At 43.4% G+C, this 17,857-nt stretch overlaps 1 protein-coding gene across 9 annotated transcripts in view; it reads right to left on the bottom strand.

Moving 5' to 3' along the window:
* Positions 1 to 17,857, bottom strand: part of LOC132389065 (centrosomal protein of 128 kDa) — a 611,990-nt gene that overhangs the window by 228,022 nt on the left and 366,111 nt on the right. The gene's annotated exons all lie outside the window — the stretch shown is intronic.

Raw genomic sequence — 17,857 nt, 5'->3', positions numbered from 1 at the left:
TTATCCTTCCACTTCCCGATCCAAGTAATCAATAAAAATCACAAAGAGCAGGGGTCCCAGAATAGATCCTTGCAGAACACCGATTGTCATTAACCTCCAGGCAGAATTGGAATGGTGTGGGATTTAGCAATGATGGTCTGAAATGTTATCAATCTGGAAGACTATTAAAATTGTCAACTGCGTTCCTGACATGATATAAAATAATTACTTACCTCAACCCTCAAGGAGGACTTTTCATTGAAATATGCCAGTCAAATGCTGAAGAGGATTCTTAATCTGGGTAAGTGCCAGCAATCCGCAATGAACAAAGCAAAGCAACATTCATTTGTTTTATTTCCTCTAATATCGTTCCATAACAGGGCTCTCAATCGTGATCAAAGCAACAATTCCATTTTGACAAATTGCACAGATTTGCTTAATTATTCTCCACAATTGGTCTGCAGTTGGATGAAGACAAAGCCATGGAATGCTAATGAGAACATAAAATCCACCCATATTTCTGATGTTTCCTTACTTTTGTGTTGATTATCACAGAGAAACTCCAGTAACAAGGTTAGCAAATCATAAACACAAGAGATTCTGCAGATGCTAGAAATCCAGAGAAACACACAAAAATGATGAAGGAACTCAGCAGGTCAGGCAGCATCTATGGAGAGGGATAAACAGGCAACATTTCAGGCCAAGGCCTTTCATCAGGACTGAAAAGGAAGGGGGAAGATATCAGAATAACAAGATCGGGGGAGAGGAAGGAGTACAAGCTGGAAGATGATAGATGAAGCCAGTTAGAGGTAAGATGGGTGGATGGGAGAGGGGGAATGAAGAAAGAAGCTAGGAGGTTGTAGGTGAAAAAGGAAAAGGGCCGAAGAAGAATCAATCTGATAGGAGTGGAGAGTGGACCATGGGAGAGAGGGAAGAAGGAGAGGCACCAGAGGGAGGTGATAAGTAGATGAGGAGAAAAGAATAGGTAAGAGGGGAGCCAGTATAGGGAATGGAAAAAGAGAGATAGGGTAGAGGGGGAGATATTACCAGAAGTCAGAGAAATCAATGTTCACACTGTAAGGTTGGAGAATACTCTGGTGGAAAAAGAGGTATTGCCCCTCCACACTGAGAGTGTCCACATCGTGTCAGTAAAGGCAGCCATGGACCAATGTGTCAGAAAGAGAGAAAGGAAGTGGAATTAAAATGGGTGGCCACTAGGAGACCCTCCCTTTTGGGGGCAGAGTAAAAGTGCTCCACAATCAGGGTTAGCAGGCTCCAAATGTACAATTAAACTAATTTTTAGATCCAATCGTTGGCTGGGTTTAAAAAGTCTTCAAATGTGCTTTTTAAGCTTTGAATGGTGAAATACATTTTTTGATTCAAATTATTTTCCTCCCTCAGTACAGTGCAGATTTTATAGATGTCAAGTTGCCCACAAATTAGTTAGAGGTTTCCAGGATTTCAGATTTCACACAATTCATTACCTCTGGATTAACAAATGTTCATTAGGGTGTATTTTAGCCCCTTTGAAATATTACTGATTATTGCAGCTAACCCCCTCACAATGTTGAAGGAACTCAGTAGGCCAGGCAGTATCTGTGGAAAAGAGTACAGTCGACTGTGTTGCTTGGATTTCCAGCATCTGCAGATTTTCTTTTGTTTATTATTGCAGCTAAACTGCTTTTCCTGTCACAACTATCTTTTTTAAATAGAGACACACCAATTTCAAACAAGTATAAACGCCCGTACAAAGCAGTAATTTTGGATCCTCAGTTGGTTCAGTTTGCAGTATAGTCTTCTAGTTATCCTTTCAGCCATTTTGACAATTTACTAAATTTACAAACGGTTAGATTGATCTTAGAGTTGATTAAAAGGTCGGCACAACATCATTAGTCCAAAGTCCTGTATTATGCTGTGCAGTTCTATGTTCTAAATGTTTTAAAAGTGTATAGGCAGCACTATAGCAGCACAGAAGCAAAGTGGTTGGCGTAACGCTTCCCAGCACCACTGATTGTGATTGGGGTTCAATTCGCTGCTTGTAAGGAGCTTGAACATTCTCCCTGTAACCGTGTGGGCTTCCTCCAGATGATCCAGTTTCCTCCTACATTCCAAAGACATATGGGTTACAGTCAATAAGTACTGGGCATGCTACGTTGGCACCAGAAGCCTAGTAATACTTGGGGTCTGTTTCCAGCATAAACCTTGGACTGGTTGTTCACTAATGCAAACAACGCATGTCACTGCATGTTTCAATATACAGGTGACAAATAAAGCTATCTTTATCTTTAAAGTGAATGTGCTGACTGAAGATTACCACGAATTGCAGCTCCCCAGCTGATAGTCAAAATTCCTAGCACTTAGGCACCGAGAAAACATGCAATACCCCACATGATGAAAACTGCAAACACTTTGGTTGTCTAGACTGGTATCTGGTCTGAAATAGCATCAGTGACATCGAGCACAGCTCAGCATTCCAGGAGCCTCTTGGCTGGAAGATATGTAGTCAAGGCCAAAGAGATCCATACAAGGTTAATAAGTTATGCATAAGACCTGCCTTTAAAAATCAACTCTTCATTTATGAAAAAAGTTATACTTTAAATCCAGTTTACTTTAAACCTGCTTGAGAATGAGTATTGTAAAATAAAGGAAGATATTTCCATCATCTATTTTTATTACATATATTGAGATTCACAGAGAAAAGAAAGAACAGAATTAGGCCATTTAGCCCATTGAGTCTGCTCCATCATTCTATCATGGCTGATTTATTATCCCTCTCAATCCCATTCCCCTGCCTTCTCCCCATAGCCTTTGATGCCCTGATTAATCAAGAACCTTTCAATCTCTGCTTTAAATATACCCCAGTAACTTAGTCTCCACAGCAATGAATTCCACAGATTCACCACATGTTGGCGTAAGAAATTCCTCCTCATTTCTGTTCTAAAGGGGCATCCTTGTACTCCTGAGGCTCTATCTCTGGTACTATTGAAAACATTCTCTCCACATCTTCCCTGTCTAGACCTTTCAATATTCAAAAGATTTCAGTAAGATACGCCTTCTTCTAAGCTCCAATGAGTACAGCCCCAGAGCCATTAAATGCTCGTCATATGTTAACCCTTTCATTCCTGGCATCATTCCTCTTGACCCTCTCCAATGTGAGCACATCCTTTCATAGATAAGTCACCCAAAACCACCCCTTGTGTTACGCCAATCAGGAAAGCACTGGTAAATGGCAATTGAAACAGATTTAATAATGGCTTTCAAAACTGAGTTGGGTAAAAGCCTGACGGGGAAAATACTGCAGGGATGTAGTGGACAAGGAAAGGGGAATTCATGGGACAGTTTTTTCAAAGAGCTAGCACAATGACAATGGCATGAAAGGCACCTCCCGATTCTAGTATCTGTAGACACATCATGTTAAATCATGTGATATTTTCAGCATTTCGCTCCTCACAGAGGACAATGAATGATTGGTATTTGGTTTAGTGTCATACACACCAAGATACAGTAAAGATTTGACTGTGTGCCATCCAGACTGATCACTCCATACAGAAGTAGATTGAGGCAGTACACAAAGGAAAAGTAATAAAAATGCAAAATAGAGTGAACAGTTACAGAGAAAGTAGGCTTACAAGCAGATGATGTAATATGCAATATTAATGTAAGGAAGGACAAGTCAATGATTGGGTACAAATGCAGACAGAGCGAAAAGTTAAGTGGCACCACGGAGGCAAAATTTAAAAAGGCAAAGAATGCAGAACTGAAGAAGCTGTATTTAAATGCACGTAGCATTTGGAATAAGGTGGACAAACTTGTGGCACAATTAGGGATTGGTCAGTATGACACTGTGGGCATCACTGAGTCATGGCTGAAGTCATAGTTGGGAGCTTAACATCAAAGGATGTCCTTTATACAGAAAGGAAAGGCAGGAAGGTATAGGCAGTGGTGTGTCTCTATAGGTAAAAGTTGGAATTATATCTTTAGAAAGAGGTGACGAAGGGTCAGGGAATGTCGAATATTTGTGGGTGGAATCAAAAAAAAATTATGGGAATCATATATAGACCGCCATATAGTAGCCAAGATGTGGGGTTGAGATTGCAAAGGGACTTGGAAAGGGCATGTAGTGATGATAATGTCACAATTGTTATGGGGGACTTCAATATGCAAGGCGATTGGGAAAACCAGGTTGGTGTTAGATCCCAAGAGAGGGAATTTGTTGATTGCCTACGAGATGGCTTTTTACAGCAGTCTGTGCTCGAGCCTACTCAAGGAAAGGCTATCTTAGATTGGGTGCTGAGTAATAACCCAGATTATATTAAGAAGCTTAATGTAAAGGAACCCATAGAAGGCAGAGATCATAATATGATTGAATTCATACTGCAGCTTGAGAGGGAGAAGCATAAGTCACATGCATCAGTACTGCAATTGAATAAAAGGAATTACAGAGACATGAGAGTGGAGCTTGCCTAATTGGATTGGAGAGGGATACTGGCAGGGATGACAGCAGAAGTTTCTGGGAATAGTTCACAAGGCACAGGATAGATATGTTCCACAGAAGATGTGGTTCTTAAATGGCAGGGCTAGGCAACTGTGGCTGACAAGGGAAATTAAGGACTGCATAAAAGCCAAGGAAAGGGCATATAAGATAACAAAAGTGAGTGGGAAGTTGGATAATAGGGAAATCATCCAACAAAATCCAACAAAAGACAACTAAAAAAGCTATAAGAAGGGAGAAGATTAAATACCTAGGGCAACATAGCGGATAATATAAGCAGGATGCTAACAGTTTTCTCAGTTATATAAAGAATAAAAGGGAGGTGAGAGTTGATATCGGACCACTAGAAAATGATGCTGGAGGTAGTAATGGGGGACAAAGAAATGGCAAGTGAACTTAATAAGTATTTTACTTTTGGTCTTTACCGTGGAGGACCCTAGCTCTGTACCAGAGATTCGGAGTGTCAGGGATCAGGAGTGAGTGCCATTACTATTACAAAGGAAACAGTGCTAGGTACACTCAAAGTTTTTAAGATAGATAAGTCACCTGGACCAGATGGACTACATCCCAGAGTCCTGAGAGAGGCTGCTGAAGAGATAACGGATGCATTGTTCATGATCTTTCAAGGATCACTTGATTCTAGCATGGTCTCGGAGGACTGGAGAATTATAAATATCACTCCACACTTTAAGAAGGGAGAAAGATAAAAGAAATGAAATTACAGGTCAGTTAGCCTAACCTCAGTGGCTGGCAAAGTGTTAAGAGTTAACTTAGAGGTTTTGGGAGACTAATGATAAAATAAATTAAAGTCACCATAGTTTCTGTAAAGGAAAATCTTTGCCTGACAAATCTGTTGGTATTCTTCAAAGTAACAATCAGGGTGGACAAATAGTAGGCAGTGGATATTATTTATTAGATTTTCAGAAGGCATTTGATAAGGCACCTCACATGAGTCTGTTTAACAAGATAAAATCCTTTTGTGTTACTGAAAATATACTGGTGTGGCGACCCACTTCCTAGCGCACTCGAACCAGCTCACAAATAGCCAGTGTGCCGGCATAAAGGCCAGTCCCAAAAGGGCGCCAGGTCTGCTCCACCAACAAAGGGAAAAGCCTGCGCAGGACTGCGAGTACGTGCCTCCTACAGCATCTGCGCCCGGGGAGGGCGGGATCAGGGAGGCTTTAAAGCGAGGCCACGAAGTTCGAATAAAATCTTCTTTAACTGCAGTTTACCGACTCCAAGTCGTTACTTTAGCGCTGCATGTAGTACACCACTATAATTGGTGACCCCGACAGTCCAAACGATATTTGGGCCGAAGATGAACGACGCCGCACCTGTTCATGCAGTTTCATTGAAACTGCCAAGGTTCTGGATGCTGCAACCTCACCTATGGTTCCACCAAGCAGAAGCCCAATTCCACGTTCAGCAGATAACCTCAGAGGACACACGTTACTACTATGTGGTGAGCTCCCTCGACCAGGAGACAGCGGCCCAGGTTGAGGAGTTCGTACAGTCTCCTCCAGCGGACGGCAAGTACATGGAATTCAAAACCCTGCTCCTAAGGACTTTCGGACTCTCACGGCACGAGCGGGCTGCCCGTTTACTGCACCTGGATGGCTTGGGAGACAGACCTCCATCGGCTTTAATGAATGAGATGTTGTCTCTGGCCAGCGGACACAAGCCTTGCCTCATGTTTGAGCAGGCATTCCTGGAGCAGCTGCCCGAGGACATACAACTGCTGCTATCCGTCACAGATTTCAGCGACCCCCGGAAGGTGGCAGCCCGGGCAGACTTGCTGTGGAATGCCAAGAAGGTGAGTGGGGCGTCCGTCATACAGATCACCAGGCCACGCTCCCAGCAGCAAACCAGACCCGGCCTGGCCACAGAGCCCACTAACCCCAGAGGAAGGGGTGGGGAGCCCAACGAACCGGTGCCGAGATCAGTGTCTTACCTCCGACGAGTTACGACACCCGCAACAGGGCACCGGGGTCCCCCCCTGAGGGCCGCGAACGGCAGCACAATAAGGACCTACGGCACCCATATGGTGCAGCTACAGTTCTGCTCCAGCCGGTTCACGTGGGATTTCACACTGGCCGCCGTAGCCCAACTGCTTCTGGGTGTGGATTTTTTGTGGGCTCACAGCCTACTGGTTGACCTGCCCAGAAAGAGACTGGTCCACGCCGAGACCTTTCAGATGTTCTCCCTGGGTGCAGCCCAGTTGCCAGCCCCTCACCTCGACTCCACCATGCTGTCCGACAACGACTTCACCAGGGTCCTGGTGGATTTCCCATCAGTTCTGGCACCACAGTTCACGGCACCCATGCCCCGACACGGCGTACAGCACCACATCCCGACCCAGGGACCACCCCTCCACGCCCGTGCTCGAAGATTTCCCCTGGACAAGCTCCGACTGGCGAAGGAGGAGTTCAAGAGGATGGAGGAATTGGGGATCATACAGAGGTCCGACAGCCCATGGGCCTCCCCCCTGCACATGGTGCTCAAAGCGACGGGGCTGGAGACCATGCGGCGACTACCGCAGGCTGAACGAGGCTACAACACCTGACCGCTACCCTGTGCCGCACATTCAGGATTTTGCAGCAAACCTGCACGGCGCACGGATCTTCTCCGAGGTAGACCTCGTCCAGGGATACTATCAAATCCCGATGCATCCGGACGATGTCTCCAAAACGGCACTCATCACCCCGTTCAACCTTTTCGAGTTCCTCTGCATGCCGTTCGGCCTGAAGAATGCCACACAGACGTTCCAGCGGTTAATGGACGCGGTGGGACGCGACCTGGACTTCACTATCATCTATTTGGACGACATCCTCATAGCAAGCAGCAGTCGTCAGGAGCATCTGTCCCACCTCCGTCAACTCTACGCCCGACTGAGTGAATACGGTCTAACAATAAACCCGGCCAAATGCCAGTTCGGGCTCGACACCATCGACTTCCTGGGCCACAGGATTACTAAAGATGGGGCAACCCCTCTGCCCGCTAAGGTAGACGCAGTCCGCCATTTCCCCCGACCCACCACAATCAAAGGCCTTCAGGAATTCGTGGATATGGTAAATTTCTACCACCGCTTCCTCCCTTCAGCTGCCTGAATCATGCACCCCCTGTTTGCCCTGATGTCGGGTCCGGGCAAGGACGTTACCTGGGACGAGGAGTCCGCTGCCGCTTTCATTAAAACATAAGAAGCCTTGGCAAACGCCTCGATACTAGTACACCCTAGAATGGAAGTCCCTACCGCCCTCAAAGTGGACACATCTAACACGGCAGTCAGTGGGGTACTGGAGCAACTCATCGCGGGTCGCTGGCAACCCCTGGTGTTTTTCAGCAAACACCTGCGACCACCCGAGCTCAAATACAGTGCTTTCAACCAGGAACTGTTGGCGCTCTACCTGGCAATCCGGCATTTCAGGTACTTCTTAGAAGGTAGGCCCTTCACCGTGTTCACGGACCACAAGCCGCTTACCTTTACGTTCACGAAGGTGTCCGACCCCTGATCATCCCGCCAGCAGCGCCATCTGACCTACATCTCTGAATACACGATCTCTTTCTTTCTTTCTAAATCTTTTTATTAATATTAGTAATATGGACAGAATACAGATGATATATTGATAAAGAAATTACCAACATACACATTCCATTACATATGAAAAAAAACATACATAATAGTTACAATATAAATGAGTTTACCAAGACATAAGCCATAAGATATATGTATGGACATAGTAAATCTAAATATTTCATAATGTATAATATAAAAAAAACAGAAAAAAAGAAAGAAAAAAAAAACAAAAAAAAATTTATATAATGCAAAACTAACTAATCTAATCTAATAACTATAACTAATAAGTAATATAAAAGAAAAAAAAACAAAAGAGAAGGAAAAAAAAGAAGTGGGCTGTTTATAATATCTCACAAAAATAAGTATTCATCAATGCCGTCACTTCCGGTCCTCTCAAAATACCTAAGCTAAAAGCTGGGAAATCAAATGTACTTGGCACAGGGTCATATTACATCATATGAAAATGTTGAATAAATGGTCTCCATAACTTTTCAAATTTAATAGAAGTCTCAAAAGTACCACTTCTAATTTTTTCTAAATTTAAACATAACATAGTTTGAGAGAACCAATTAAATACAGTGGGAGGATCAATTTCTTTCCAATTCAACAATATAGATCTTCTAGCCATCAGAGTTAGAAATGCAATCATTCGACGGGCTGAAGAAGATAAATGCTGTGAATCTAACATTGGTAAACCAAAAATTGCGGTAATAAGATGAGGTTGTAAATCAATATTCAAAACCGCAGAAATAATATCAAAAATATCTTTCCAATATTTCTCCAAAAATGAACACGACCAAAACATGTGAGTTAAAGACACAATTTCAGAATGACATCTATCACAAATAGGACTTATATGAGAGTAAAAATGAGCTAATTTATCCTTGGACATATGGGCCCTATGTACAACCTTAAATTGTATTAGTGAATGTTTGGCACATAACGATGATGTATTAACTAATTGAAGAATTCTATCCCAATTCTCACTAGAAATACTAAAACTAAGCTCTCTTTCCCAATCCTGTTTAGTCTTATAAAGAGGCTCTAAACGTATCTTCATAATTATATTATAAAGTTTTGAAATAAGCCCTTTTTGAAAAGGGTCTAATTCAAATAAACTCTCCAAAGTATCTGAAGGCACAAAATTTGGAAACGTAGAGAGTACAGAACTTAAAAAATGTCTAATCTGTAAATATCTAAAAAAATGAAATCTCGGCAAGTTATATTTGTTGGATAATTGTTCAAAAGACATGAAACAATTATCTAAAAATAAATCAGAAAATCTTAGTAATCCCTTAGTTTTCCAAGCTGAATAAGCTTGATCTATAATGGAAGGGTGAAAAAAACAATTAGATACAATAGGATTATTTAAAACGAATTGAGTCAACCCAAAAAATCTCCGAAATTGAAACCATATACGCAATGTATGTTTAACTATCGGGTTGTCAATTCGTTTCGGCAATTTAGAAAGAGCAAAAGGGAGAGAAGTCCCTAAAATAGAACCCAAAGCATAAGCTGATACCGATTTAGTTTCTAAACCCACCCAACAAGGGCCAAAAGATCCACCCCCATCTTTCAACCAGCATAACAAATATCTAATATTAACTGCCCAATAGTAAAATCTGAAATTAGGTAATGCTAACCCACCTTCCTTTTTTGTCTTCTGTAAATATGTTTTACCTAACCTGGGATTTTTATACTGCCATATATATGAAGAAATTTTAGAGTCAACATTGGCACATCTCGGGTAAGGACAATGTCGTGGCGGATGCACTCTCTCGCCCTAACATTCATGTCCTTTCCCAAGGGGTAGACTTTGAGGCGCTGGCAGAGGCACAGCAGGCAGACGAGGAGATCCCTAGTTACAGAACCACAGTCTCTGGTTTGCAGCTCCAGGACCTCCCCGTAGGCCCAGGTGAGAGGACCCTACTCTGTGACGTCACCACCGGCCAATCCCGTCCTGTTGTCCCAGCAAACTGGCGGCGCTGTGTTTTCGACTCCATTCATAACTTAGCGCACCCCTCCATCAGGACAACTGTCCGGATGGTCTCCAGTAGGATCATTTGGCACAGTCTCCGCAAGGCAGGTCAGTGAATGGGCCAAATGCATGCACTGCTAGACGGCCAAGGTGCAGCGGCACACCAAAGCTCTGCTGCAGCAGTTCCACCCCACCTACCAGTGTTTCGACCACATTCATGTGGATATCATGGGCCCTCTGTCAGTGTCACATGGAGCGTGGCACCTCCTCACTATCGTGGACTGGTTCACCAGATGGCCAGAGGCGATCCCACTCACCGACACCACCTCCGAATCTTGCACCCGGACACTGATTGCCAACTGGGTATCCCGCTTTGGTGTACCGGCCCACATTACCTCCGCCAGAGGCGCCCAGTTCACCTCCAGCCTGTGGTCAGCTATGGCCAGCCTTTTGGGGACACAGCTGCACCACACCACTGCCTACCACCCACAGTCGAACGGCCTGGTGGAGCATTTCCACCGTCACCTAAATTCGGCTCTCATGGCCCGCCTGAGAGGAGCTAACTGGGTGGATGAGCTTCCCTGGGTCCTACTTGGCATCCACACGGCGCCCAAATACGATCTGCACACCTCGTCGGCCGAGTTGGTGTACGGCGCACCCCTGGTCGTCCCCAGAGAGTTCATACCAGCCCCAAGGGAGCACGACGAAGAACCCACACCAGTCCTGGACAGACTACGCGAGAGGCTCGGCAACCTGGCCCCCATACCCACTTTGCAGCATGGGCAGAACCTGACCTGCATACCCAAAGACCTGCAGAACTGTAAGTTTGTGTTTGTACGAAGGGACGGGAGTCGGCCACCACTGCAACGGCCCTATGAGGGGCCGTTTATGGTGCTCAGGAACAACGGGTCCACATTCGTGCTGGGCGTTGGGGGGAGAGAGGAGGTTTTCACGGTGGACCGACTCAAACCAGCCCATGTGGACGTGGCGCAATCGGTCGAATTCCCGGCACCGCGGCGCAGGGGCCGACCTCCCAAACAGGGTCCGGCCCAGACTGTGGACATTGGGGGGTGTATCACCGGTTCTGGGGGGGGGGGGTTATGTGGCGACCCACTTCCTAGCGCACTCGAACCGGCTCACAATTAGCCAGCGTACCGGCATAAAGGCCGGTCCCAAAAGGGCGCCAGGTCTGCTTCACCAACAAAGGGAAAAGCTCGCGCGGGACTGTGAATACATGCCTCCTACAGCATCCGCGCCCGGGGAGGGCGGAATCAGGGAGGCTTTAAAGCGAGGCCGCGAAGTTCGAATAAGATCTTCTTTAACTGCAGTTTACCGACTCCGTGTCATTATTTTAGCGCTGCATGTAGCACACCGCTACACTGGGAAGGATAGAGGAACAGCTGACAGGCAGGAGGCAGAAAGTGGGGGGCCTTTTCTGATTGGCTGCCAGTGACTACTGGTGTTCCTCAGGGGTTAGTATTGGGACTGCTACTTTTCATGTTGTTTGTCAATGATTGAGATAGTGGATTTGATGGCTTCGTGGCAAAGTTTGCAGATGATACAAAGATAGGTGGATGGGGTAGGTAGTGCTGAGGAAGCAATGCGATTGCAGCAGGTTTTGGACAAATTGAAGAAAGGGAATACACCATTGGGAAATGTATGATAAGGCATTTTGGTAAAAGGAACAATAGTGCACCCTATTATCTAAATAGTCAGAGGAGCAGTGTGACTTAGGAGTCCTTATGCAAGACTCCCAAAAGTATAATTTGCAGGTTGAGTCTGTGGTAATGAAGACAAATGCAATGTTGGTGTTTATTTCAAGGGGAATAGAATATAAAAGCAAGGAGATAATGCTGGTGCTTCATAAGATACTAGTCAGGCCGCACTTCGAATATTGACAACAGTTTCGACCCCATATCTCAAGAAAGGATGGGTTGTCATTGGAGAGAGTCCAGAGGAGGTTCATGATGATGATTCTGGGAATTAAGGGGTTAAAATATGAGGAGCATTAGACAGCCTTGGGCCTGTACTCACTGGAATTTAGAAGTACACACGGGGATCTCATTGAATCCTAGCAAATGGAGTGGAAGATTTCTCTGGAGGGGATATCCAGGACTAGACAGCACATTCTCAAAATAGAGGCGTGACCTTTTAGAATAGAAGTAAGGAAGAATTTTTTTTAGCCAAAAAGTGGCGAATCTGGCTAATGCTCTGCCGCAGATTGCAGTTGAGGCCAGGTCCGTGGGTATATCTAAAGCGGAAGTTGATAGATTCCTGATTGGTCAGGGCATCAAGAGATATGGTGAGAGGGCAGGTATATGGGGTCGAAGAGGATACAGGATCATCCATGATGAAATGGTAGAGCAAACTCAATGGGCTGAATAATCTAACTCTGCTCCAATATTTTATGGTCTTATGGTCTAAAGTGCAGTGCAGACAGAGAAATAAGGCACGAGGGCCATAACAAGGTAGATTGAGAGATCAAGAATGAACATACAAGAGGTCCATTCAAGAATCTGATAACAGAAACTGTATTTGACCCTGGTAGTACATGTTTTCTAGCATTTGTATCTTCCTCCCAATGGGTGCAGAGAGAAAAGAGAATGACAGTGGTGAAAATGGTGTTTGAAAGGGCCTACCTTAGGCCCTGGGAAGTGCATGTGGGCACTGTTGTCAGATATGGCTTTCTTACACAGACCTTTCAAACTATTCCAAAGTTCATCCAGTGCTTCCCTCCCTTCATTTATGTGCCTACCTAAGTCTCTTAAATGCCCCATGTATCTGCCTCTAACACCACTCCTACCAGCATGTTCAAAGCACCCATCAGTCTGCGAAAAGAACCTCTGACACCCCTCCTATACTTTCTTCCAATCACCTTAAAAATATGGCCCCTTGTATTACTCATTTTCATTCTGGGAAAAAGTCAATGGCTGTCCATTCTATCTATGCCACTTATCATCTTGTATAACTCAACCAAGTCACCTCTCATCCTTCTTCACTACAAAGAGAAAACCCCAGTTGCACTATCTAGCTATCTCCCTAACTATCCATATATTATTATTTATTTTATGTTTTTATTGTAACTTATAGCAATTGTTAGTGTCCTGCACTGTACTGCTGCTGCAAGACAACAAGTTTCACAACATTTGTACTGTGCAAAGGTCTTCGGCACCTTAGATATTTTATATGGTTTTAGATGGTGTGGCCTCCAGAGTCCTAATCTCAACATCATTGAGACTGTCTGGGATATACCTGGACAGACAGAAGCAAGCTAGACAGCCAAAGTCTGCAAAACAACTGCTTCGAGTTCTCCAAAATGCTTGAAAAACCGTACCAGCCATTTTTCTTATAAAGCTGCATGACAGTGTGCCTAAAAGAATTGATGCAGTTTTAAAGGCAAAATGTGGTCACACCAAATACTGATTTTTTTTTACTGTAACTGCTCTTTATATATTCTTATATATTTTTGATATTTAGAAACTTTTCATTTCATTATTTTTTAAAAGCATTTTCACTTCACAATGTTTTTTTTTACACGTGCCTAAGACTTTCTGCACAGTACTGTGTGTCTGTGACAATAACCCTGATTCTCATTCTTGTGGTTGAAGAATTGACTATCTGTTGAGACTTGTACTCCATGCTGTTGAACAGTGCATTCAGAGAACGTGTCCTGAGTATTCAAACTCAGTCATGGTTCACTGTATAAATCATGTATTGTAGAGTGCGGATTCATTTATAACCATACTACTAATTTGGCAGGCCCAACTAAGCTTGTAACCAGTAAGCTACTAATATTGATGTTGTGGATGGGGCAATCAGTGAAGCAGGTTTACTGATGTTAAGGTTTGCCAGAGGAGACAGGTTGGTCCCAAAGTCAAGGCAACATCTGGTGTAAATGTTACCTATCATTTGTCTGGCTAAGCCTGAGTTGTGCCCAGGCTTTCTTCTTGACGATTTCTTGAGTTTAAGATGTGTAATTGAAATTAAGTGCTTTCATTAGGCCAGGTGGGATTTTTGCTAACAATTTGTAATGGAAATTTCAAAGATTGGTACTCCAGGCCAAATTCTGGAGGGAATGTCATTGAAGAAGCCTCAAACAGGTCAAGAACTCTTCCTGATGAAGGGTCTTGGTCTGAAGTGGTGACACTTTATTACTTTCTGTTGATGCTGCCTATCCTGCTGAGTTCCTCCAGCATTTTATGTGTGTTACTCTTCCCCAAGATGGACTTTTCCGTGGACTTGAAATTAAATAGCAGGTTTTGATAAACACTTTCTTTTGCAGGCACACTGATGGATTTGTGGTGACTCCCTCGACTTCTGCTTTGCCACATCTCTTTGGCACTTCAGTCTTTCAAATCCTACTTGATGACAATCCTACTTCACTGACTTGACTTGGAGGTATCGCAACATAATGCAAAATTCTACACAGCATAGAGAACATTTGAATGTTTCTCATTAAGATAGGTTCCTGTATTTTAAAGACAATCTGCCAACAAAAAAGCAGCAAGGTGTACTCATCTCTCCTTGAAGAAAGCATGTATCTTCAACAGCTGTCCTCTTCTCTTTAGAGCTACTGAATGTCAAAAGTTGTAAAGAGTCCTCTATGAAGTTAGGTAGGAACATTAAATGAAATTTTAGAGTGCTTTGGAAAAAATAATCCATTTACACCAGTTTTAAAAATATACAATATTCTGAATCCAGTGACTAATACAATGGGGCATAACTTTAAGATGTTAGGAGGAGTGTATAGGGCATATGTCAGAGGCAGTTTTTCTTTAAACGGAACACACTGTCAGGGGTGATGGTAGAGGCAGATACATCAGGTACATTTAAGAGACTCTTAGACGGCACATGGATGAAAGAAAAATGGAGGGCTATGTGGGAGGGAAGGTTGGATTGATTTTGGAACAGATTAAAGTCTTGGCACAACATTGTGGTCTGAAGGGTCTGCACTGTGCTGAACCGTTCTATGTTCAACAAATTAAATGTTGATAACTATTCTGTAATATTAGCTGCAGAATTTATAATGCAAGCCACAAAGACTGTTTTAATCATATTTCTTTAACCTGGTTTGCCAATACTAACATGCACAGATGTATTGGAAAATTAATTTTACATTGTCTTATGCAGATACCCTAAAATAAATCAGTGTTAATTAAATAATACCCATCTGCCTGATTCCAACCTTCATTTAAATCCGATGATGCAGGGTAACCTTATAATAATTAACTATTCAAGGCAATTGAAAGATTATTTGTTTAATAGCTGGATCCTTAACTTATTTTCCTAATATATTTTCCTAATGATTTTCATTCATACTCTTATTCAATATTACATGAAATATTGGACAACAGAACTGCAAATAACCATGAATTAAATGACGGGAATGGTGCTAATAGTTCTGTAGATTTAATTACTTGCATAAATGATCACAGTATGAGTTTTCAAATTGAATATGAAGTGATAAGGTCAGAGAATATATCAAAAAATGAGTAACCAAAGATAGAAAATAAAAGTGCTGAGAACACAGGGAACTGGGAAAGAGTGAGTTGGGGGATGGAAGAGAGGGAAAGCCACAGGCCGGGTAGGCGTACATGATGTAGGGTGGGATGGTATGGGAAGTAAAGGGCAGAGCAGAGGTGTAAATGAGAGTCTAAGGGCAAAGGCAGGGATGGGAGAGAAGGGTGGGAAGGATAGGCGGCACAGTAGCATAGCAGTTAGTGCAATTGTTTGACAGTGCCAGCGACCACTGACTGACGTTTGATTTCCATCACTGACTGTTGAGAATTTGTACATTCTCCCTATAACCATGTCGGTTTCCTCTGGGTGGTCCGGTTTTCTCCCACGTTCTAAAGGCATGCAGGTTAGTTTTAGTAAGTTGGAGGTGCGTAATGTTGGCACCTGAAGCGTGACTGCACTTACGGGCTGCTCCTAGCACAATCCTTGCTGATTTGATTTGAGACGAAAGATGCATTTCGCTGCATGTTTTGATTTTCCAATGTACATGTGGCAAATGAAGTTAATCTTGAATTTTTAACTGCTAAAGGGGAAGAGAAAGTTTAACAACAGGGGTGAATGGGGTTGGCTTGGGGGCGAAGTATAGGTGAGAATAAGGACCAAACTGGAGGAGAGCACAAAGGTATATACAGTGGATCCATAAAATCATAAAGCAATACAGTAGGGAAACAGGCCCTTCAGCCCATCTCATCCATGCTAACCAAGATATCAAATAAACTAATCACATTTGCCTACATGTAGTCTATATCCCTCTACTCCTATCCTGTTCATGTATTCCAAGTATCATTTAACTGTTATTACTGTGTCTACCTCTGGCACCTTAATGCATATACAGACCACCCCGAGTGAAGAAGATGTCCCTCAGGTCCCTTTTGAATCTTTCCCCTCTCATCTTAAAATCACGTGGTCACAGACAAAATGTACAAACTCCTTATAGACAGTGTTTGATTCCCTTACCCCAGGAAAGACTGTGTGCACACACCCTACATAAGCCCCTCATAGGTGGGGCTCGGAGGGGGGGGTTGTTTGGAGAAAAACAGGATGGGAGGATAAGCAAGATGGGGATTGATGATGGGGCTAGGGATTGAAGAGGACTGCAGTACATCATACAATATTGGAAATGGAAAGAGCTTTGCTGATTACACTTTGGACCAGATGAGCCCCTGTAGGAGAAAATACATACAAAACAATAAACAGTTACATTAACTGATTGAAACTGATCAAATATTGAAAGAGTATACAGAAAGAGGATGTTTCCTATAGTGGGGAGTCTAGGACCAGAGGATACAGCCTCAGAGTAGAAGGATGTCCTTTTAGAACAGAAATGAGGTGGAATTTCTTTAGCTACAGGGCAGTGAATCTGGGGAATTCATCGCCACAGACAACTGTGGAGGCCATGTCATTTAGACTAGGTCTTCATTTCTTGGAATCTAGGAGTATGAGGGTAATCCTAAAGTGCAGATATATTTAAAGCAGAAGCTGATAGGTTCTTGATTGGTAAGGATATCAAAGTTACAGAGAGAAGGCAAAAGAATGGGATTGAGAGGGATAACAAATCAGTCATGATGGAACTCAATGAGCTGAATGTTCTAATTCTGTTCAAATTTATAACGCTACTGAACTCAATCTCTGCTGACATTTTATATTGAGTCATTTCCTGGCAGAACAAAATTAAGTTCAGACTACGCACAGAAATGTGCAATTGTTAGCATTTTGCTCAGTCTGTAAAAGAAGTGCAATAGGTGCAGATGGCTGGCAGGGAGCATTATCCCATAAATGCCACTTGCACATGGATCTCATGTTAAAAAATGCTCACTTGGTAACGCCTGCTTACTGTCCCTTGGAGGTTACACATATGCTGTCGACTTCATTTCACTCAACCTATAAATGCACCTGCCGTAGATCACTGAAACCTGACAGCTGGTCATTAATAAAATGCCAGGATGTAATTTACCTCACTCTCATGGCCCTAAAGCCATTGTTTTCCCTATTTTCCTTCCTGTCTGTCCAAGAGTAGTATTTTCCCATTGAATACAAAAACTGTCAGTTGAGGAGATGTGCACTGATAATCTCGCTCTTGCCAGTATATGGGTGGCACAGTAGCATCACGATTAGTATATTACTATTACAGTGCTAGCTGTAAGATTGGAGTTCCATTCCTGCTGCTGTCTGCAAGGAGCTTGTACGTTCTCCCTGTGACTGTCTGGGTTTCCTCCAGGCTCTCCGGTTTCCTCCCACATTCTGAAGATGTACAATTTAGTAAACATCATGTTGTTTTGGCACTGGAAGTGTAATGACCCTTGCAGGTTGCCCCCAG

Source organism: Hypanus sabinus, chromosome 2, assembly GCF_030144855.1.
Source record: "Hypanus sabinus isolate sHypSab1 chromosome 2, sHypSab1.hap1, whole genome shotgun sequence".
Classification (NCBI taxonomy): domain Eukaryota; kingdom Metazoa; phylum Chordata; class Chondrichthyes; order Myliobatiformes; family Dasyatidae; genus Hypanus; species Hypanus sabinus.
This window is presented reverse-complemented; position numbering and strand designations above follow the sequence as displayed.